We start from the raw sequence: 23,488 nt of genomic DNA, 5'->3' as shown, positions 1-23,488 counted from the left end.
CCTCTCGCCGCGTCACGGGGTGGCCGGAGGAGGAGTCTGCGGGGCCGGGGCTGCTGCTGCCGGGGTGCCGGGGCAAGAACCCCCCCGTGCCCTCCCCGAACCCCGCCGGGGCAGGTGCTGGGCGGCGAGGGGGGAGATGGGGCCCTTGCACCCCGGCCCGGACCCGCCGTCCCCATCGGAACCCCGTCCCTCCCCCTCGGCCCACACAATGGTGTCCCCGCAAGCCGCCTCACGTCACTTTTTCCGTCGGTTCTTCACTTGCCGGTTGGCTTTTTATAGCTGCCCCCCCGCTAGAAGCAGCGGCTGCCAAGCAGCCTGCCCGCGGCCACCCCCCGCCTCGGGCCCCGGAGATGCCACAGGGCGGGGGGGTGGATGCTTTCGCCTTCGATACCGGACAAAGAGCAGCGGGGTTCCCCCCAACAGGAACCCCACGCCGCTGAGAACACCCACCCGAGGCAGCAGCTTGGCCAAAAGCACATCCGACAGTGAAAAAACAAAAAACCAAAAAAACCCACCGAGGGAAAACGTAGAAAACATCGTTTGGACACAGTTCATTATGATTTTGCAAGGAAATAATGCCAATAAAAGCTTCCATGATGCTCCTCCTCATGGGAACACTCTGCTATCAGAGACCAACCATCCCCTGCTGCCCACAGGTACAGCCTGAGCTCCCTCACACACACACACACACACACCCTTCCACTCACACTCATTGCCCTTCAGAAAGCCCTTTCCAGAGTTCTGTTGAAGAGAGCACTAACACCAGTCCCCCAAATCTTGTTCCCTAAGCTCTGGTGCTCAGCTTTCAGGCCAAGGTGATGAGATCCATAAAACATTTTTGAGCCTGGGGGCTCTGCACAGGGCTCCCACATATCACAGCAGCACAGCAATCCCTCAGCAAGGAGGACAGGGACACTCAGGGGGACAAAGGGGACTATTGTGGCTCTGCTAAAGGAAAAAACTCCACTTCTTCTGCAAGGTTTAGGGTTACTGCCTCAGCAGCTACTCCTCAGCTACCAAGCTCTACTTTTGTCACCCGTCCAACTCCTGTGTTAGGGAATAATACACAATCCAGTGGACAGGCACAAAAAAGCAAAGCAGGAGGAGCAGAACCCACAGCACTTGCAGACTGGCATGAGAGCACAGCTGAAGCCACCTCCCTCCTGAATTCCCCTGAATTCCCTTGAATTCCCCTCTCCTCTCTGCTGCTGTCTTTGGCCCCTGAAAGCAGGTAACTGGTTGGCAGCTTCTGTCCCCTCAGCCCCCTTTTTTAATGTTTTCCTGGAAGATCTCAGACCTGTGGTCTGCACACAATCTGGTCAGGTCTCTAATCAATCTCATTCCCCACGTAACTGTTGCTGACCAGTCCGTGGGCTTCCCTGGGAGCAGAGCCATGCCTGTCCTTGCTTACAGCTGCATTTCATGGGAACTAATGGCAGTCCCTGGAGTAGCAAAAGCAAAGCACTAAATCAGCCGAGCAGCTTTGTGTACTCAAGTCCTAACCCAAATAATTATATATCTTCCCCTCTTCCAAAGGCACGGGCAGCAGTGCAGAAGCAAGGACTCCTCTTTTCATGTTTTACCTCCCTAATGATAGCCCAGTTAGTTCATGCCTTCAACTTTATTTATAGATGATCTGGGAAGCTCTGGAAGGGCAGCTATTTCATAAGACTGCTGTTGCTTCTTGCCACTTAGACAAGTTACGGGGGCTTTAGGATCCCCCAAGTGTTTAAAACCTCCTGGATGGTGCTCAGCAGCTGGCTCTTGGCTCACTATTTCAGTAACAAACCCAAATAACTCCCGTGCCAATTCCATTTCCTCATAATTCATGGTAACGTAAAACACTGTCACCTTCAACCTATGCATTTCGTTTTCTGGCTCAAAACTGTTTTGACAGTAGGATGTCAGTCTTTAAATACACCAGAGCTACATTTAATGATCTAAAACCCTCCCCAAAAACATCCCCAGGAACCCTTAGGTGAGGAGCCCAGACAGTTCCCTCAGCCCAGTTAGATGAGCACCCTTTCCACGTGGAGAAACACCCCAGTGAGGTGACCCAAGGCTCCTGGCTGTCACTGTGCCTGACAAAGTGAAGAAACCATCAGGTGGGGCTGACCCGTGGGACACAGTCTGTGTGTGTACCTTCTGGCATGACTTCCACCCTTTGGCTCCCACGTTCAGATTTCCCCAGTCCTTTCCAATTTTTTCCTGTTTGATTTAAGCACTGGAGATAAGCTTGTCCCTCAGGCCCAGAGCCACCAAGCTGCCATTCACAGGGTTGTTGGGGAGGCTGTGGCTGCCTGTTTAAAGCTGCCTGTCAATCCCCTGGCTGCAGCCCTGCTCAGCACACCAGCTCTGCTTCCAGCCTCTGCCCAAGCCACCCTCACACCCAGCCTGGCTCCATAACCAACCTCCTGAAGCTCAGCAAGGACGCCTGGAGAGCTGGAATCTGGGAATCTGGGCAGGAATAACCCCAACTCCCAGCGGGGATCAGGTGACATCCTGCTGGACAGCAGCTCCACAGAGAAAGCCCTTGGAGTCCTGATGGAGAGGAAATTCTCCGTGGGTCAGCAACGTGCCCTTGTGGCCAAGAGGGCCAATGGTATCCTAGGGTGTATCAGGAAAAGTGTGTCCAGCAGATCCAGGGAGGTTCTCCTCCCCCTCTGCTCTGCCCTGGGGAGACCAGGCTAGTTTTGGGCTCCCCAGTTCAAGAGATGCAGGGATCTACTGGGGAGAGTCCAAGAGAGAGCTGGGAGGGTGAGGAGGGGACTTGAGCATCTCTGCTGGGAAGGAGGAGTGAGAGCCCTGGGGCTGTTCAGCCTGGAGAGGGGATCTTAGGAATGTCTGTCAGTATCTGAGGGGTGGGTGTCAAGAGGATGAGGCCAATCTCTTTTTGGTGCTGCCCACTAATAGGGCAAAGAACAATGGGTTCAGGCTAGAACATAGGAAATTCTACCCCAAACTGAAGAGAAGCTTCTCTGCTGTGAGGGTGAGGGAGCCCTGGCCCAGGCTGCCCAGAGAGGTTGTGGAGTCTCCTTCTCTGGAGCCTTTCCAACCCCCCCTGGATGTGTTCTGTGTGTCCTGCCCTGGGGGATCCTGCTGGGACAGGGGTTGGACTGGATGAGCTCTAAAGATCTCTTCCAACCCCTGACATTCTATGATTCTGTGATTCTATGCTGATGGCACACAAAAGGATGCCACAGTCCACAAAATCTCTGCTGATACACAGAAATTATTTCCCTGCCTTCTCACCCAGTGCACGGTTCCCTGTGAGGATGCACAAGGTACCACTGCCCAGAGCAGCTAATGAGAACAGACCGAGTTAGGATGGCAAAGATTACAGAACACAAACACGTGCTGAGTGGAATGGCAGGGCAAAACTTTCCCCGTGGGCAGGTTATTCCATAAATACATCTTGCAGCATTTCTGGTGGATTCCTCAGAAGCTGCTGATGCTGACCACAGCATTATCAGTCAGAGGCAACACTGAACTAGATGGAAACTGGCAGCTCCTGCATTGCCAGGGCTTTGCACAAACTACCCAGGGATAAAATACTTGTGTGAGAATTCCATCTAAGACAGAAAGTTTCAGAAGACAAAGCTGTTCCAGCAAGGAGCACTGGGTACAGAGAGACCACAGTCGGACTGCTCTGAGGCTTTTCTGTCTTCTCCTCTGCTGACATATGGGAAGGGCCAAGTCACCAGTTCCCAAAGCAGGCTCAGCCCTCAGCACACTTTGTGTCCAAGTAATCCCCTCTGCAGAGACCAAACCACTCATGCATGCTCTCAGGTCTCAGTCCTTGATCATGGCTACTCCTAAGGACCTCGATGTTTCAGGGTTTTTTTGTTTTGTTTTAAAAAGATACCAGCATGCAGCTCATTCTGGCTGCCAGACTCGGCTTCCTGCAAGACATTCCTCAGAATTACAGCTGAATTAGCCCAGCAGCCCTGATTCCTAAGAGCAACCATGAAAACCAATTCTGTAGCTCTCATGTCTGCATTTCCTACTTGTGTTCGAGTCCCAGAATCAGGACTTGTCCATCCTTTCCATCTGCTTCCCAGGAAATCCAGACACAACTCAACATCTCAGCATTCCCTGATAGCTGGGGAATAAAGGTCTAAGGTAAGTAAACCCATTGGCTTTTGAAATTTGATTGGCAGGTCCTGAAGTTTGTAATAGCTCTGTGTCAGATTGCTGTGAAACCAACTTTTCAGACTCTGTCTGGGCCCTAATTCATCCCCCTGAAACCACACACAGGGCCCCAAGAAGCCAAATTCCTGCTGCCTTCCCCTGCCTCACACTGTCACCTTGGGAAGATGGAGGAAGAAAACAGGAGGTGCTGAACAACATTCAGCTGAGGTAAGATAAAATCAAATGCTGGAGGCTCGAGGTTTTTTTTTCCTGATGTGCTTATCATTAATAATACATCGTGTCTGGTTGGGAGCAATGAGCAATCCTTTGATAGCCAGAGAGGCCACACGGTCTCTTCACTCACATCAAAAGGAGAAGAAAACTCTGGGAATTTTCATCATCTCAGCCAATTGCCTCTGGTACCTTCCAACACTCCTGGTAAGTTCTGGTAGCACAGCACATTCACCTCAGGGGCTTTTCCAGTAGATCTCTAGTTGGGGTGGGAAGGTTATCAGATGTAAGACTTGGAGATCAGAATATGAGAAAGTGTTGTGGTGTTGTTGTGTTGTGTTGTGTTGTGTGTTGTGTTTTGTGTTGTGTTGTGAGAAGGCACACCAGGCTGGAACTCCTCTCCCATGGAGCCAGGCTGAGGGAGCTGGGGGTGTTCAGCCTGGAGAAGAGAAGGCTCTGGGGACACCTAACAGGGACCTTCCAGTGTCTGAAGGGGCTGCAGGAAGGCTGAGAGAGACCTGGAGTGATGGGATGAGGGGCAGCAGGCAGGGAGAATGCCCCAGGCTGCAGTGCTGCTTGGGGACCCTCTGCCAGAAACCAGTCCCCCCCCAGGCACCCCCAGCTCAGCAACCCCAGCCCCAGCCCCTCAAGAGGGGTGAGAAAGTGGGGTCCTCTTCACAGCAAGGCAGCTGAGCTGTCTGCAGGACAGCCTTGGGGAGCAGCCCCAGCCTTGGGGAGCAGCACTGGAAGCTGTTTTCATGTGCCTGGAGCTGTGTCCTGCTCCGTGCTACAGGGCATGAAGCCAGCCCAGGCTTTGGTCAAAGAGCCAAAAACACAGAGCTTTGTTAAAATCAAGACAGTGTGTTTGTTTAAACACCCACAAAACCCACCAGAGCATAGGATGCTGAAACAGGCTGCCACCACCTACAACTGTCGGGATACTGCAGCTCAAGGACTCACCCCCTCTGGGATGAGGAGAGGAGGAGAGGGGATCTTGGGGTCTTTTCCAGCCTTAATGATTCCATGATCTAAGAGGGGAGCAGCCCAGCTGGCTGAAGGACTTCCATGCTTTCAAACACGTTGCCTCCCCTCTGCTTCAGAGCCAGTCCATGCAGAAAGCAGGTCAGAAGGAACACTGATGTTTTTCCCATCTGAGGACAGCAGAGGAATGGTAGGGCTGATGCCAGCCCCCTTCAGCACCAGGCATAGCACCCACCTGGAAATGGGGGCCAGAACAGGGAGTGCTTCTTTGCTATAGACCAGACACAGAACAGGGCTGCTATTAAGATCAGTATTTACACCAGGAGGATTTTGTCTTTTCCCAGTTTCACCTCCCCCAGCTGTGATTTAGATGAGTTTCTCTTCCTCATTCCTCAGCTATTGGCAATCCCTGGCCAAAAAATGGAAGGCTCAGAGGCACGGGCCAAGGTGTCCTCCTGTCCTGTTGTACAGCACCTCTGCTGAGGTCCAGACTGATCCTCTGAGTACCAACTCCTTACAAAGTGGTAACAAAACCCTTCCCGCTCTGCACCAGCTCAGGAAAGCTTCTACTATCCTACCACTGACTAGAAGGACAAGGAGAAATCTCAGTGTAAGGCCAAGTCCCCCAGACCAGAGAAAACTTGGAAGTTACTGTCAAAACTCAGCAGCCTTCTTACCCTCTGCCTGAAGATCCCTCCCCACAAGCAGCTGCTGACAGGGTTAGGAGGCAGTGAACAGCAGGAAAACAAACCCTGGCTGCTTCCCTAAAACTGAGTCCTCTCCTACACTGACAGCAGCTGCTCTTCAGCTCTGAATATCCTGCAGGGAAGAGTAGCTTGAAGGAGCCTTTTCATTCAAGACCACATCTTTTCCTGATTAACAAAAAAATAAAAATAAATAAATTCCCAGCTGGATACATAACTGTGCCCAAGCCTCCAAAAAGGTGAAACATGGTGAATCTGAAACAGAACTTCCCTTCCAATGCTCTTGCTAACAAGAGACAGAACGTGGCTCTAGGCTTAGGATTAAAACCCAACATTTTTCCAGCTGTTAGCATCCAAGATCAGATGTTACAGTCTTCTCCAAAAGGTGCCTTATATCTGACAGCCTCCACCAAGAGGAAATGTTCTGCAGCCACCTCCAGAGGGTTCTGGAGATGCCCAATGGCAGCAGAGGAAATCCAAACTATAGCCCCTTGGAGTGAAAAGCAACCTCACTGGGCAATCCATCCCTCCTGCTGGGGAATGCTCCCTGCACAGGGTGACCAAATCCAGGACTCTGCCCCAGCCTCTGAAAGGCTTTGCTCTGGCTGAAGCTGATGAAACAAACCAAGATGTTTTCGATGGAATAAACCACAAGCTGAATTTTTATAGGAAATGCCTTTTTTTTTTTTTTTTTTTTTTTTCAAACACATCTGTTATCTCAACAGCCATGAAGCCAAGGTACTGTGGCTCCTGCTTGTTCTAAAGCAGCATCAGTAACACACACAGGTACTGAACTGATAAATTAGCAACTTCTCCACCTAACCCTACCATTACACACCAATTCCCTGCTCAGGTGATGTTCTGTGACAGATACTTGAGAAAAAAAATAACAAAACCAAAAACAACCTAAAAATCATCACAATGAGAAACTACACGGTGAAGCCCACGGAGATCTATATTGCTTAGCTCCAGACAATTAATTATTAATTGATTTCCAGTTCTGTTTTGAGTTATTGTCCTTGGAACATTGCTTTTCCTATACTTAGCCAATTTAAACAATAGACATTCATCTAAATGTTTCTTTTTCTCAGTTCATCTCATCTCCTTGCCTTTAACCCTCTTTCTATTGTAACAATTCAGCTCTCTGTTCCCAGTGAACAGCAGCATTTCCACTGATCTGCCCTAAAAGGCAAAAAAAAAAAAAAAAAAGAAAATTTCCAAATTTCCCCCACCCAAGGAGGGGGCTCTATTGGTAGGGAGAAGAAGCCTACACAGGAACAAGTGGTACTTGCAATAAAGTTAAAGAAACTCAATCATATTTTCCCTTCTGTCATTTCACTTCTAAACTCCAGGACAGTTTTATGCAGGACAAAGTTTATAATGCTATACCAAAGGCTGGGCTGTCCTGTTGGGTTATTTATTTATTTTCCTTTGGGAAGGGTTTCAGTTTATTATCCCATTGTCTATTCTGGGACATGAGAAAAGTTCTCTCTCCTTTTCAAATAATCCACCAGCAGCATTATCATTCACGACTTCGGGTTTTCACATCTTGTGCTCTTTCTCTGCTCTTTCATATAAACACATCCGAAAGAAAACATTTCAAAACAAACATTGGCAGGTCGTACTCAGCCAGAAATTTGTGCTCTATAAATAGAGCTTTGAGGACATCATGATTTTTAAATTATTTGTTTGGTAATTCACACAGAAACAGCCTATTTTATAGCAAACAGCAATTCCCCAGGAGCACATGTAGCTCCAAAAGGTCTTTGCCACTTCAGGCCAGTCTGAAGAGCAAAGTGTCCCAGGAAAAAAACAAAGCAGGGTCAAAGTGGAACTGGATAACAACTGGATAACTGTGTTGTCCGAGCCAGAAGAAGGCAAAGAAACAACCAACCACCACCTCCCCACAATACCTGTTGTTGGAAGCACCACAAACTCCGGTGATACCTCCAGCAGAGTCCCTACAGGAGGCTGAGCACGGGGGCCAGGGCAGAGCAAAGCCCTTTCTCTCTCCAGGGGCAGGAGGCAATTTCTGAAGCTGAAATTCAAGGGCCAGGCCTGCCTGGTGCTCTGCAAGAAGCTCTTGGGGCAGGAGGAGAGATGGAGTACCCCAACGGGCTTGGCTGCTGCAGGCTGCCCGCAAGCAAAATAAATTCAAGGCATATCAGCTTCAGCCTAACAGAAGTGAAGGCTCTGTGTGGAGTAAAAATGTGCAGGAACAATATCTGCTGCCTTAAAAACTAATAAACTCAGGCTTCACCTCAACGTTTATGTAGCAACAGGAGATGACTGTCTTGAGACAACATTCTGCTCTGTGTGCTTTGTGGGACCCAGGGCATGCCAGACTATTGACAGATATGGAGGGACAGCATGTTCTGGTGGAGCATCGTAAGAAAATAGCAGTGCTGTCAAAGGGCAGGCTTTCATTCCATGCTTACACATTAGAATAAAATATTTCCTTTGGAGAATCATACCATTTTATTAAGACAAAAATATGAGGAATATCTCCATCTCTCAGAGCCCTGAACTTTTTGCCTGCGTTTCCCCCCACGCTTGGTCCCATCTCCAACCTCCCATCCCTTCCCACCCCAGGAGGGGACATCCTCAAGGCACCTGCCAGGCCTTCCTCTGAGATTTGAGCATTTCCTCACAAAACTATTACCTGCAGTGGAGCAGCAAAGAGCTGCCTTCCAGGGCATGATTTTGTCTTCCTTTTCCACCTTGCTTTTGGTGGGAAACACAAGCCAGGGCACCACCATCCTTTGTGCAGGCAGGCAGCACAAGGCCAGGCTGATGCAGGATGGCACCAGAGGCACTGAGGACATGGATACAGCACAAACCAGGGGCAGCTTTATTCCTGTCACTTCTTCTGGGCTTTTTCTTTCTCCTTTGCTGCCCATCTTATCTCATGAGCTTCAATTCCAGCTTCCTTCTCCCATCAAGACTTCTTACCGAGCGGATGGGGAGATTCCAAGGGATATTAATTGTTGTTTGAAATCATTTCAAAGAACCCTTTCCCCCTCCCTTCTTGTATTAATAGCTGGAATGAGGAAATTGGTTTGGATTTCATGCTTGCATCTGCTCCCCAAGTCTTTGCACATTTCAAAACCCCATCTACAACCAAGCCTGTTTCTATTAAAAGGCTCCTACTCCACACAAGCACTCACACCCATCCCTTTCCACTTCCACACATATCTATAGCCCCACGTTCCAACTGGCAGCCAGAGGTGCCAGAAATAACCACAAGAAAGGCTGCCATGAAACCTCCAGCCAAGTTTTGAAAATCCAGGCACTTTACACAACCATCTATGCTTAGAGTGCTTCATCTGAAGTCAACCTGAGCTGGGTTTTATAGGGTTTACGTATCACAGATCAAATAGCAAAAAACATAAAGGTGATTCCTTTTTTTTTCTTCTTCTTCTTCTTCATCAAACCTGTGCAGGATAAGAGTTGTTCCACAGCTTTTTCATGCATACTTCACACTTCTAACAGGCTGCTGATGTTCCTGCCCCACCAGTACTGCCTAATGGCTGTGGTTTCATTCTTCTGGGGCTGCTCCCCCCTTCTCCTCCTCCTCCTCCTCCTTCAAAGTCTATGCTACAGTGATTTTGGAAACTGGGTCAAAATGCAATTACTACATTCCCATGCTTTGGGGTGGGGAAAGAAAATAAAAAGGAGGAAGAATGGCAAGAAGAAATAGCACTGGCTGGGAGCCAGCACCAGGGGAGCTTCTCCCCTGCTCACCTGCGTGTGCTGCAGCCTCAGCACTCCCACACCAAGCTGCTGGAGAGGGGCAGGATCTGTCTGAGGGTCCTCACGGCTGGGATGCACCTGGGGACAGGGGATGGGGACCATGGGGACAGCAGTTTCTGCAGGGGACAAGGGAGGTTTTCCCAGCCACCTTGTGACCCTGGCTCTCCCGTGGGAAGGTGCAGCAGCTTGCTCAGATCTCCAGCTCAGATCTGCCATCCCCATCTCTTCCTCAGCTTGCTCCTCACTCAGGTGCATTTTGCAAGCTCACTCACCTCACCCTAGCAAACAGTATTGCTTCTGCAAAGGCACCAGTGGGCTCCCTCTCATGCCCATCAGTGGGCTCCCTGCCTTTTGCCTCTCTCCTGTGACTCTGCTCAAACCAACTATTCATTTACTTATGCCAAGCAATCAGCTTTGCTAGAGGCATCTGCTTTTGGTGTCATCATCTACTACTTTGGCTGGCAAAACCTAAACTCTGCTTTCGTGTGTAAACATTTTCCAGAGGAGCAGGAAAGTATTTGCTGTGTGTTTAGGCATGCCCTTACTGTCACCCTTCTAACACAACCCAGCACACCTCATCAAACTGCACACCTCCAGCGTGCAGAGGGGCTGTGACAACATGTTTAGGAGGCTTTCAGATACAGAAAAGGGGATGACTCAAAGATTTATTTGTTGCGCATCTCCCTAACCAGGTCCCTCTGAAGAACACAGAGCCCAGGACACAGATCCCTTGTCTTTCTCTGTCTCTTGTTTCCTGTACACACAGCTACCCCAAGCCAATTCCCTCTGCTCCCTGCCTTTGTTTTTCCCAGCTCTCAGAACATCAGTTCCAACTCTGCAGCACTTGCTGGCTCTGCTCCCAACTAATAATTGCAGGTTAGAGTTGGGTAGTTATGGCTGCAGATTAAGACCTAAAAACATTTAAGAGCTTCCGAGAGATCCAGACAGACACTGAACCTTTCTTTCCCTAACACAGTTTATCTTGCCATCACAATGTTCCAGGGAGATGTTATGCCACTTATCTTAATGATTTAAACAAATTAAAAAAAAAAAAAAAATTTGGCTCGGCGAGAGCATTTGCCACTGACAACAAACCACAAGCCTGATGTTATCCAAGAAGCAATTGTAATATGCTAGCACAGGCCAGACAGATCAGACACAGGATAAAAATGAAGAATTTCCATGAAATCACTGTAATCATCCCCATAGCATCACTGAGCCAAGCAACACCATAGGCAAAATGGAGAGGTTTCCATTGGAGCCCTGGAATCCTCCAAACGTGTCTCGAGGGACAGGATCTCACCCTCCCAGGAGGAAACCCAAGGGACTGATTTCCAAGGGCTCTGCAGCCCCAGGGATTGGTTACAGGGAGCTCTCCCCAGCAGGGCAACACAACTGCTACCAAAGGCTTGGCACCTGGGAAGCCTTACACTGGTTCTGTGCTACATCAACAAGGAAAACTCTGGGAAACACCACGTCTGCCAGAGGGCAGTGTCAGGATTTCAGACTGGAAGTCCCTGCATCCCTCCTGATTCTGTCTCAGTCCCCCACACAGCTGCCCAGAGCCATCTCAGTGCCCCTCCAGCTGCTCCACCAGCTCACTGGTTTGCACCTCACCTTCCTCATCAGCTCCCAGAGAGAGGAGGCAGAGCTCAGAAAACGCTGCCCAAACTTGGAGGAATGGGGTCTGTTATGACATTTACCACGTCCCCCTTCCTCCCTCCCTTCTGCCCCCCCCCCAGTGAAAGGGATCAAAATAGTTCCCCCGTGTGACATTTGCTCCATGTGACGCTGGGAACGTCTGTGTCACCGCCCCTGCAAGGCAAGCAGGGGCAGCCATGGCAGCCACCCTCAGCTCAGGAGGAGCAAAAAGCAGGGCAGCAGGATGCAAACCAAACCTTGCTGCTGCTGGCAGGGAGGGCACGGGGTGCAGGACAAACAGGAATATGCCCTGGTGACAAGTTTGCTTTGGGTACACCTGAGGTGTCAGCTGAGCCCTTCCCCTAGGGACCTGTAACTAATAGGGGTCAGCTTTCTGTCCGGGGGCCAAGCTGCCCATCTTGGGGCTGCCTGGGGCTGGGCTGGCCTCTCTCCTGCCTCGGGGAGCCTTTCCCCTTCACCCCACTCACCTCCTCTCATCCCTTCCCTGGAAGCCCAGTCCCCAACCAGCCAACCACTTCTTCCTCCCCAGCTCCCGTGTGGGACCCAGCAGCACCCACACCTACGGAGGAGGACACAGAACACAGGCAGGGCAGCTTCAGGCTGCCAAGAGGCATAAACCAGAAAGGAACTGTTGCACGCTGAGGAAGCAGAGCTGCATCCAACTCCAGGTGAAAGCCAGATGGTACCTGCCACCAAAAGCAAAGAAAGGAACACAGCAGGGCAGGGCTGGGGAGCCAGGAGAGCTGAGCTTGCACGTGAGGACAGCAATGACCACCCCAGAGCACACCTGACTTCCAGCTCTACCTAAACCCATCACATACCTTACTCAGCAGTTACTACTTCTGGTAGACAAGCAGAGCCCATTTCCCTTCCTTCTCATGAGATAAAACACAAAACTCAAAAGCTGTTCCCAAGGAATTCCCTTCTCCCCTCCCATCTCAGTCACTGCAAGTCCTCTGGAAAGTGTTTCATTTCCAGCATCAGGTCATGCATGGCTCAGGTACTTGCTTTTATTGTTGCTGAAGCAGGTGTAGCTGTGGTAACACCACCCTTGCCTCTTGCATTTGGATATTTTTGCCCAGCACTTGCCAGCACCCTGCTTCCCCTGAGCCCCTGCAGTGCTGTACAAAGAGCCCCAGAGACAGCCCCTGCCCCAAACCTTTAGTGCCCCAGTGAGCAGCCCCCCAGGAGCTGCTGTCCTGTGACAGGGAACGGGCTCCTTCATCTGCCATCTGCAGCACAGAGGGGACAAATCCACCTTTAGCCCTGCTCCAGAGCCTTCCCCAGTTTCTTCCCATCCCAACACTGCTCCAGGCAATGGAAACTCATCATTAGCCTCCAGTGAAGCTGCAGAAGAGATTTTCCTTCTGGAATTAACTCTGTACAACACTTACTTTTCCTTGTACCTTTTTGCTGGGACTTCTGGGAAATAAGTTTTAAGACTTTAAAACGTTTTTGATTTAAGGAATGGTGATAAGCACCAGAAATAGCATTCAAATGGCACATAACTGTGCACTGCGTTTGCCCCTAGGAGGAAACTAATTTCTAGAGAAGAAGAAAATCCAACAGGTCTGAAGGCTGTGATCCAAGGACCTCTCTTTTCCAAGCTCCTCAGTAGGCAGCTCCCCTGAGGAGAGGCAGAACCAAACCAGGAGCCAGGCAGCCTTTGTGCTTCCAGAGCCTCTGAGCCAGACCCCAAGCTTTCCTCCTCAGCCTCACAGGGCAGTCCCAGCTATCTCCAAGCCTGTCACCTTCTGACCACTTTGTCTCTGTTGTGCTGGTGCTTTTGGTGCCTCTTGTTTGCAGACAGTCCCAGTCCTTCCTTCTCATGCCTCATTGCTGCTGTTTGTGGGGCCAGTCCCCATAGGTCTTCTCTGAGCTATTCCAGAGACACTTCCCCTCCCCGAGAAGTATTTCTCATCTCCTACTCCCACAATAAACTTTAACAGAGTCTTTACACCTCTGCCAAGCCTAATGCAGCTCTTAGCATTCATCCATCCCCTTCTCCTTCAAGAAAGCTTCAACCAACCCCATTGCCACATCTTCCCACTTGAGGCTCTCCAAACCCACTGCCAAACTCAGCAACATGGGAGTAAAGGAGGAAGAGAAGTCACAGAGCCAAAATCCAGCAAGCCTGGGTCTGGAACAAGAACTCCCCAGCCCCACAGCACACCAGACTGCACAAGCTCACTCTCCTGATGCAAGATTTTCAGCATTTTCTGCATCAATGCTTATGACTGACAAGATGTAACTTATTCTGCCACGGCCAGCTCAGTTACCATGGGCCCCAACGTATTCTGGGTCACAAAACAGAAGTGTGGCTGGTTCTTCATTCCTGGTCCAAATGAAGCTGGTGCTGCCAAATCATCTGAGACCATACCAGGCTGATGTACCTCAGTATGTAGCCCCAGCCTGGTAACAAGCCCCTCAGGCTACTCTGTTGCATTTTTTTTCCTTCAGAAAGCTGAAATGGCACCTTTACATCAATCTGTACTTGGGAACAAAGCCAAAGCAACGCTGCTATCAGTCCAAGAACACCCAATAAAGAATTGAATTGTGCTCAATTCAAACATACAAGAAAAAAAAGCATGGAAAAAGACAGAAGAACACCAGAAGAACACAGCAAAGTATTCAGCAATTCTCTCTGCTTTAAGACATAATAGTTTGTAAGGATTTGAAAGCAACTTACTGTGGATGTCATTAAAGCTCTGTGTGGAAGGGGTAATACTTCAGTGTGCAGCCATCACAGAAACTGAGAGAACTGAAAATTCTTCAGCTCCATGGAAATTAATACCAGGTAGGGGAGGGTGCTTTAAAACAAACAAAGCTATTTTTAACTGTGTACGAAAAGGTACATTTCTGACTTCCATAGCCAGCACAGCTTCTAGAGAAGCAACAGGACATAGAGCCCACGGTGGCACTGAACGCTTGATGGGCTTTTAAAGACAAAGTGCAGAAGGAGATAGAAAGGTTAAGTGAAAGCCAATTCCTCCCTGGAGTGGCTGGCTCCCAGCACAGACACCCAAAGCTGGCCCTGCTGAGGCAGGCCATGCACCCAGTGCCTGCAGGGAGGTGCAGGGCTGCAGCAGGAATACATTCCAGAGGAGGCACTTGATCACAACTGATGCATCTGACAGCCAAGGCAAAGTGCTTACCTAGCAGGTCACCTGCTCTGCCCCAGGGAAACACTCCCACCAGTGTCCCTTCTCCAGTGAGGAGAGAGAGGTGACACCAGGCCCTCCTTGCCAGAGGCACCCACGTAGACTCCCCTCATCCCCCCTCATCCCCCTGCCTGTGTCCAGCAACACAGCTGCCAGGAAAGGCAGCCTCAACCTCTTTTAGGTGAGAGCTGCTGCTTTCTGTTCCTTTCAACACCTGCAGTCCCTCACTCTCCCCCTCCTGAGATGTCAAAAAACTGGAGATGGGAGTGAGTGCCCAGTCCCAAGATGCTAACATTACCTCCAGCCCCTGCTTTCTGCCCACCCCTCTGCTCCTTTCTCCAGGGTGCTCTTGGGGAAGAAGCCCCACTTCATCCTGCCAAGCTTCCAGGCAGCCTCCCAGCTGGCTTCTGACCCTCTTACAGGGAAGACAGGCAGGAGTCAGAGCAGTGGTCAGGACAGCTTCATCCCAGTCTGCTCGTTTTCACCATGCATCAGTTTCAACCCTTAAATCATACTTAAAACAGGAGGAAGCAGAACATTCTCTTGGAAAAAAACAAGTTCAGTCCCCACATGTATTTGTTTAGAAGCATTTAAAAAAGAAAAAAGGAAAAAAAAAATCTATTTCATCCATTGTAATTGTTGAGGTAGCATTGAGAATCTCTTTAACATTCACGATTACATCCAGACTATAAATTACTAGTTTATATGTACCCTGCCAGCAAATCTGAAGACTTGTACCACGCACCTGCTGAATATTTTATAAATCTGATTTTTGGTCAGTGTTAAGGGAAGGCTTGTCAAGAGGAGGTGTCACTATTCCTGCTGGATCAGAGACAGGTACTTTAAAATTACTCCAGAGGACTCAGAGTTATGGCACTGGAGGTGACCCTGAGGCCCCAGCTGAGTCACACCATGGCAGTGAAGAGGAGAAGAAGCAGAGATAGAAGCCCCCAAATTAATACTGGTGAGAAGGAGAGGGGAAAATGGTTTTCAAAGAAATGGCTGAAGGAGCATTGACTCTAAGCCCCAGCTTCTCCTTGCCAAAGGAGGATACGTGTCCCAGCCCTGGAGAAACAGCAAAAATCCCCTGTCAGCTCTAGGGCTTGCTGTAGTTCCCATTAGGGTCAGGCATCTGCAGGCTGTATTTATAGCACTGCCTTGTCCTCACTGCTCTGCTGCTTCTCTAACATTGCACACATTGCTCCCCTCTGCTCCCAGCAGCTCCAGTTACAGCCAAGCACTGCTACGTGAGGCACTGGGCAAACCCACCCTCTGCCCAGGCACTGCTCAGGGCAGCCTGGAGCAGCAGGGGATGCTGAGCAGGGACACAAAGGCCTGGCACATTGTTCCTGAGGGTGCCACCACCCTGAGCAACGGGGTTTTGTGTCATGTGGCTCAGTTTCCCCACCTGCACAACGAGAACCGAGATCCTAAGCTTGGATCCTAAAAGAGGTCACTTGGATTGTTCAGTTTGGAGAAAGGGAAGATGAGGGGTGACAGGATCCTCAGGAGGGGAAGAGATGGGGCTGGCACTGATCTCTTCACTCCTGTGACAGGACTCAGGGGAAAGGTAGGAAGCTGAATGAGGGGAGGCTTAGGTTAGATAGCAGGGAAAAGTTTTTCACCCAGGAGGCAGCTGGGCACTGGAAGCAGCTCCCCAGAGAAGTGGTCACAGCACCAAACCTGCCTGAGCTGGAGAAGCATTGGGATGATGCTCTCAGGAACATGGGGGGATACCTTCAGGATCATCAAGTCCAAGCATCAATTTTATCTTTATAAACTGATAAATTTACAAGCTTAAGGTTTTCAAAACAAAGCCTTGAAGAATTTTTCTGTTAACGTATTTTTTCCTCTGCTTTCTTTTTAGGGTTCTTGAAGAGCCTAAAGCATCAAGTGGTCCATAAGACTTAATATTATGTTTAAAGTAACTTTGGAAAGCTGAAAGTAAAAAGCATTATACCTGTCAGCACATTAGAGTCACTGCAGATTTTAAACAAGTTACAGTAGACAGCAGATAACAACAACTTGACAAACTTGGGTCTGAAAGGTTTTGAAAAGCTGTGAATTTAGTTTTCCATAGGAAAAGGAAGGCTCTGTTTGGAAGCAATCAGCTGCAGTGACACAGGGCTCCAGCCAGGGAGGTGCCATCATTTGGTGGTCTGAGGGACTGTCCCAGTTGTACCTTTGGTGGGAGAATCCCTGTCCTGAAGAGCTTCAGGACAAATTCAGCTTCAACAACAGGGAAATGACAGGAAAGGGAACAAAGACAAAGAAGGATGAAGCAGTGAGTGTTCCAAGAAGATCAGACACCCACATTTTTCTTCACTCAGTATTCTGTCCACCACACCAAGTATCCAAGGAAATTCTTTCACCACTTGAAAGCACTTCTTAATTTCTATTTCTCTTCTGGGATTTCTATTTATTTTTTGCTGCTCACTCTTTGGACACAGTGCAAACCACGGACTACAATGAGGTTTAACAACAACAAATCCTCCAATTATGTACTTACCAGACAATTATTCATTTCCAGCATTTCCTTTGTGACAGAGAGACTCAGAGCCAGAACAGACCCAGGAGACCCACAGCTACCCACACTGCACTACACAATGTCCAGGTACCCCCTCCTGTAGTGATGCCTCAGCAGACATGTCATGATGTCCTCCTGAAGCAGGCAAGTTTGTGAGAGCTTTTTCCCTGACTTTCCTAAGACCTGTTGCCCATTCAGGACATAGCATGGCAGCTTGAAACCATTCCCACTCTCCTGTGACCAGAAGGTGTGTTAGAAATTCCTGCTTGCTAGCTGCTTCCCTGAGGTCCCAAACAGCAGCAGAATATTTGCACCTCCAGGTGTTTCTGCATTTTCTTTGTAAAGGTTTGAGTACCAAGCTCTCTGCCAAAGATACAGGTGACATTTTGTGATTCAGTTGTCAGGCAGCTCCAAACTCACCAACCCTGTGCATCCTTCACTCAAACCAAACAGAAACCACCTACGTTCAAACTAAATAATCACATAAACACACCCAAGCCCTTTTTAAAGGCCTCTCAATTGCTGTCCCTGGCTCAACAGACCTTTGCTGCCAAGTGCAGGGGAAAAAACCCAAACTCAAGTTCTGCGTTGCTAAGATCAGCAGACTTTTCCACCAGTGCCATCCATCTTCCCTCCACCACCACCAAATGACCTGATTGCTGCTTTAACCACACTTTGCTTCACTCTGCCCTTCCTGCTATCAGATTTTTCTCACATCCTTTAAATTTATTGCAGGAGTTGCCACTGGATCTAATTAAAAGCAATCATAATTAACTCTGTAGTATTTCTTCTCACACTTGACCATGAGTAATCAACTAAAGGTGCCAAAACTCAGAAGTCAAGGGAATTCTCTGTGATGCAAAGACACAAAAAAGGCTCTTCCTCCCCGAGCTGACATCCAGTTGTCACATTTGTACAACTGTCACTGGGGCACAGGAAGATGCTACGTGCCACAGATGTCACTGGCTGAGGTAGCTGAGCTTCAGAAAGCAGGTTCTGTGTTTCTGAAGCCCAGGAACTTGACCTCTACTACTTCCAGTCCTGCTGAGAATTATTAAAAGGTCACCAGAAACAAGACCTCCAAAATGGCCTCCACAGTTCTTCTTAGCAGGACACTTCTCCTCCCTCTGCTTTTGGAAAGCAGTGAGTTTTAACTCCATTTAGTAAGCACTATCTCTGGGTCTCAGTTGATACCCAGTGAAATAACTAGGGAAATTATTTTCTCCTGAAATCACCTGAAATCCTTTTGCTAACTCAGACTAGCACAAAGTTGAAAAATCTGCTAAAACCTTTTCTTCCTAATCAAAGAATTTAGAATACTCCCTCTTACTTCACTTTGAGTGGCAAGACATTTTAAGTGGTGATTTAGAGGCTTCCTGGAAGATCCTCCCTCTCCTGTCAGCCTGCCAGACTCTATTTGCTGACCCTGAGAACCCAGTACAAAGCTAATCTATTTACCAAAGCACTTTCCCCAGTGTGGGATGGAGGAAGGTGCATCTGGGAGGAGAATAAGAATAGGCAGTTGGGCAAGAAGGGAGCTGCTGCAGGCACGAGTGGTTTATCTTCTGTTTGATCTCTTCTGCTAAGGGAAGACAAGAATGGACGTAATAAATCTGCATAAATACCTGAAAGAAACAAACAACTGTCAGGAGTCTGGGATGATTTGGGAAATGAAGACAACTCTATTGTTACCTGGCTGCTCTGGCAGAGTGAAAAATACACATTACAAAACCCATCCATCACAAAGCAATTGGAGATCTTTTTAGAGTGAAGAAGCATCTAACTAAACAACAAGGTGGCATCAGGAAAGAAAAATTACTCAATTTTTTAAAAAAATTCTTTCATACATTTGTAGGAACTTTCCTGAAATATTTTTTTCTGGAGTTCTTCAGACTCCTTTGTGTGGGAAGAAGGATCCCTTCTAAGATACAATGGGATCAAAGAAGAACTGTAATGCCAGGAGATTCCTATAAGAACCTTTGCCAGTATTTTAACTGGGGTGTCTATTCCCTCCTGCCTACACTGCTTTAAAGCTGTCAGCCTCTCTTTTCCCCCACTCTCAAGGCTCTTTATCAACCTCCATTTCTCTCCCTACCACATGGCATTTCTGAGACTCTTCTCCAGCCCAGATCTCTGCCACGAGTCCTTCCATCCCTTACCTGTATATGTTACTTGATATCTCTGATGAGTTATGCAATGTTTATCCACCATCTGATCTTTGATTGTATCATAGCAACAGACAACAGTTTATGGAGGATATTTTGTGAGCACTCTTCAGCAGAACAAGTCTCTGAGTCCTGCTGGTTTCTTGGGCAATGTTGCACTCTTTGGAACAATAACACTGGTCAATAAGCTAGCTTAATTTTGTGCTAAAACTAGAGCAGTTGGACATTATTTATTCTGAGTCCTCTGGTTTTACTGAATATAGGAAGCAGGGAGGATGTATCAGCAGCACTGCAAGCTCCAGAATTTCATCTATGACCCCCATGCAATCCCATTTGCAAACCTGAGCAGCCTGAACAGAAAACACTGCACAGCAACCAGAGTAAAATCTCTGTGCTCACCACATCTGCCTGTGCCTACACACCTTTGTAAGAGGGAGACCTGAAACCCTCGGGTCTGGATTCAGAAGAGCTTCTCTGACTCAGGAAGAAAACCATGTTCAAACAGACTCCCAGAGCAGTACAGGAAAACAACAGGTAGTTTGATAAAAACACCACCACCACCACCACCTCTATCCAGTTTTCCCAATTATCACATCAGAGGTGACTTAATGGAGCTGACAAAGGAGGAAACAGTTTGTCAGCACCATGAGACTGCAACCTCCCCTCCATCTCAGAGTGGTTTCAAGCTTCTCCCATCACTGGCACACAGGGGGCAGGAATGGGGCACCAAAAAGGGTCAGGCTAAAGCTGTACTTTTCCTGAGATCAGGAACATCCCATTCCCCTTCCATCCTTCCTCCTGGGATCTCATGGCACCACAGCACACAAGGGGGGAAGGAAAGGTAGGAGGTGTTCAGCTACACTGACTCCATTTTACTGGAGAAGCCATTGGGTTCCAGACCATGTAAATAAATACCTGGCTGCCCCAGAAGAGCAAGGACCAGGAGCAGGTTCACTGACACATTCTGGAAATAAACACAGCTGTTCCAGCTCCGTTATCAGATGTACCTCATCTCAGTCCCAGCAGGGTCCACTTCTCTGAGCAAGCAGCATCACATCTCAGGCTGACAGAGCTCTCCTGACCTTTATTGTTATTAACCTTATCAAGGACATCACAACATGGTGCTTCTTGGAAGCTCAATTTGGCTTTGAATTTTCTACTGGAGCAAGGATTCAGTTTTTCCTTTTGATTGTTTATTGTTGTAGGGATCAGCCCTTTTAAGGTGTTTCATGTTATGCCTTTTTACTCAGAAATAGATGCTGACTCACTGGAAGAAGACAAAAGATGAAGAATCTGAGAACATCATTGTTAGTACTACTAACTCCTGCACCACAGGAGTCTACAGATGTGGAATCCTAAGCTCTGGAAATACTTGGTTTTGATATGCTAATAACCTCTTGATTTCCACTCAGCAGTCCTCCTTCAAACCAATAAACCCATGGAAACAAGGTTTTCTTCTCCCCGTCAAACAGGTAAAAACTCGAAACGAAAATTCCGGCGCTAGGGACGTGGTGGCTGCATCAGCCTTCCCACTAGAAAACTTCATTCTGAACTCCCAAACCAACTCCAGAGATGTATTTTCCAAGCAAGCAATTCCTAAATAATTGCACATCTACTCAAAAGACCTTTTGGATACCCGTTTTTCTGCACTGTGAGAATAAACCCCAGCTGCGTCCCACACCTTGTGTGTGTTTCAATGAGACGCCCCAGGAAAGCATCATTTCTGGGTAAACCCCACTCCACTGGAAGATAAACCAAGCCACTAGGTGACCCCCGAGGTGACCTCACTCACCTGAGCCTCACCTGAAGTCACCTGAGGGCCTACCTGAGGTGACTTCACAGAGGAGATGGTAGATGGAAAGGCTATTCCCAACAGGAGCCTGGGACTTCAACCATGTCACCAGAGGGATGGAGGGATGGCTCTGCTCTGGAGAGATGTGCCTCCCAGTCAGTCCCAGTCCCTCCCAGTGGGAGGAGGCACCGTGGGGTTGCTGGGCTGCCCCTGCCCATCCCTGCCCAGCCCAGGGGGAAGTCACCAGGGGTGACCCCCAGGGCAAGGAGAGGAGAGGGAGGCAGAGGAAAGGTTGCTCTGGTATCAGACCACTGGAGTGCCTCTGGGTGAAATGAAATGTTCTAGGGAACCCCAAAATAGGCTGCATTGCCTTAAAATACCATTTTTATTTTCTGTAAGTAAGGGAGTCTCCCAGAGTTGTTTTAAAGCTGTTTCCTTGATCTACCCTGAGTTATTTGTGACCTGACAGTACTAAAGGATGAGTTAAAGGTTGAACTGGATGTAACAGGCCTTAAATATTTATGGGCTTTGTATACATTACAGGTCCCAGGTCTCCTGTACATATGAGCCAGAATCTCAATTTCATGACAAAGAGGAAAAGTATACACCTACCCCAAGTTAATGCATCAAAATGATCACATTAAGTTACAGATTTCTTTCAGTTTTAATGGGGTTTTAGAATATCACACAAGGAAGACAAATTTCCTGTTGCTAAGTTGGGGGGTTTATCCAATAAAAGAGAGTCACTAAATACCACATTAGAAAGAAGTCACTCTTAAATGCAGTTGGCAATAAATTAAACACAACAATTACAGGGAAATTCTAAGAGTTTGGTGAGAATACTCTGCATGCTGCTGGCATAAACAGCCTTAAGTGTATATTTAAATGTCAGTCTGATTCTCAAAAACTGGCAGTTATGATACCTTATTCATGTAAGGAAATTAGAATTTAACTCTGGGCCGAGTTAAAAACAAAAAGCAAACCTCACCATAAGCATTAAAAGTCCCAATCACCACTGTGGTTTTCTATTCTTTGTCCACATTTGGGGCTGTCATTCCCTTTCAGAAGATACAGGCTGCTGACAAGCAAGCTTCAGCATCCTGCTTTTTCCTTCCTAAGCCCATCCTGCTGCTCATTCCCTGGAGAGCTTTCCCTTTGCTGTTCTTGCAGTCACAGCTCAGCAAGAAAGCAGGAAGATGTGCAGAAGAATGTTCCTGCATCAATGTTCCTGCAGAAATGCCCACATGAAGCTTCCCAACACCCCTCCTAGGCACCAAGGCAAAGCAGAGTCCCAGCTATCTTATTTCTATTTACTCTTTGCCCAAGCAATTCCTGAACTGAGACCAAGGTCAGCACTGGCAGAAGCAGAGGAATGACTGCTCTGGGGGGCCTCTGGGGGACCTCAGGTCTGCAGACACCTGCCTGGCACCAGTCCCTGTCCTGCACCCCTTTCCCTGCTTGGGATTAGGATGCAGTCGGTCTGCACTTCACCCTTCCCACCCAGAGTGTCAGGCAGGCACCAGTGGCTCTTCCAGCCAGGAGGCAGCTTGCTGCTGGGATGTCCCTTGCAGTCAGCAAGCTGCTGGAATCCCAGCAGAGAACTGTAACACACACAGGGCATGACTAAACCTGAGCTGCCGTCCACTTTTCCAGTGGCACCATGCCAGAACCTGAATGTGATCAAGAATTAAAAAACCAAAACCAAACAGTGTGACCCACATCCTTTCCATCCCTCACTCCTCTACCAGCAGCACCTCCTCACCCAGCCAGCCCCCTGGAGCCAGCAGCCCTGGTGGCTTTTTCTGCCTCGTGGCAGAAAGGTGTGGCCCAGGACCAGTGTGATGTGATGCACCCTGGCTGAGAAAGGAGAGGAGTGGGGCAAAGAAAGCAGAGTTACTTTCTTGGCATTATGTTTCCTGCACTAAGTAAACGTGAGACAAGTTGAAATTCTGTCACTAGAAGCTCCAGGGAGCTCACAGCTATCTGGTCTGTGCTGCCCTTATGTGAGATCAGCATTTCTGCACCATCCCACTGCCACTCTCCATACCCCAGATTTCAGCCTTGTGCCCACAGTCACTCTGAGGCACTGACTTTATCTGCAAGGTCACAGAAGGCACAATGAAAAGAACACTCTAAAAAGCACCACGAGTGACACTCTGCACCATCCAACCATTTCCTTTCAGCTCCATCCTCAGCCCTCTGGCCAGCACTACCTCCTAATAACTTCCCTAAGCCTTTACAGAGACATGAAAAGCTCTGAGTAGTCAGTCAGGATGTTTTAATGAGGAATGTGGGATGAAAAGGCAGAGTTAGCTCATTACTGGGTGACAGGGGGCAAACCAGCCATGTGACAACCCCAAAAGCTTTTGCCAAGAAAGCAA

The 23,488-nt window shown here is 48.6% G+C and overlaps 1 protein-coding gene across 6 annotated transcripts in view; it reads right to left on the bottom strand.

Moving 5' to 3' along the window:
- SLC4A4 (solute carrier family 4 member 4) overlaps positions 1-23,488 on the bottom strand; it is a 183,375-nt gene that overhangs the window by 149,137 nt on the left and 10,750 nt on the right. The window lies entirely within an intron of this gene.

The sequence above is a fragment of the Heliangelus exortis genome, chromosome 4 (genome assembly GCF_036169615.1).
Source record: "Heliangelus exortis chromosome 4, bHelExo1.hap1, whole genome shotgun sequence".
NCBI classification, from domain to species: Eukaryota; Metazoa; Chordata; class Aves; order Apodiformes; family Trochilidae; genus Heliangelus; species Heliangelus exortis.
The sequence above is the reverse complement of the archived record's forward strand: the minus strand, read 5'-3'. Positions and strand labels throughout refer to the sequence as shown.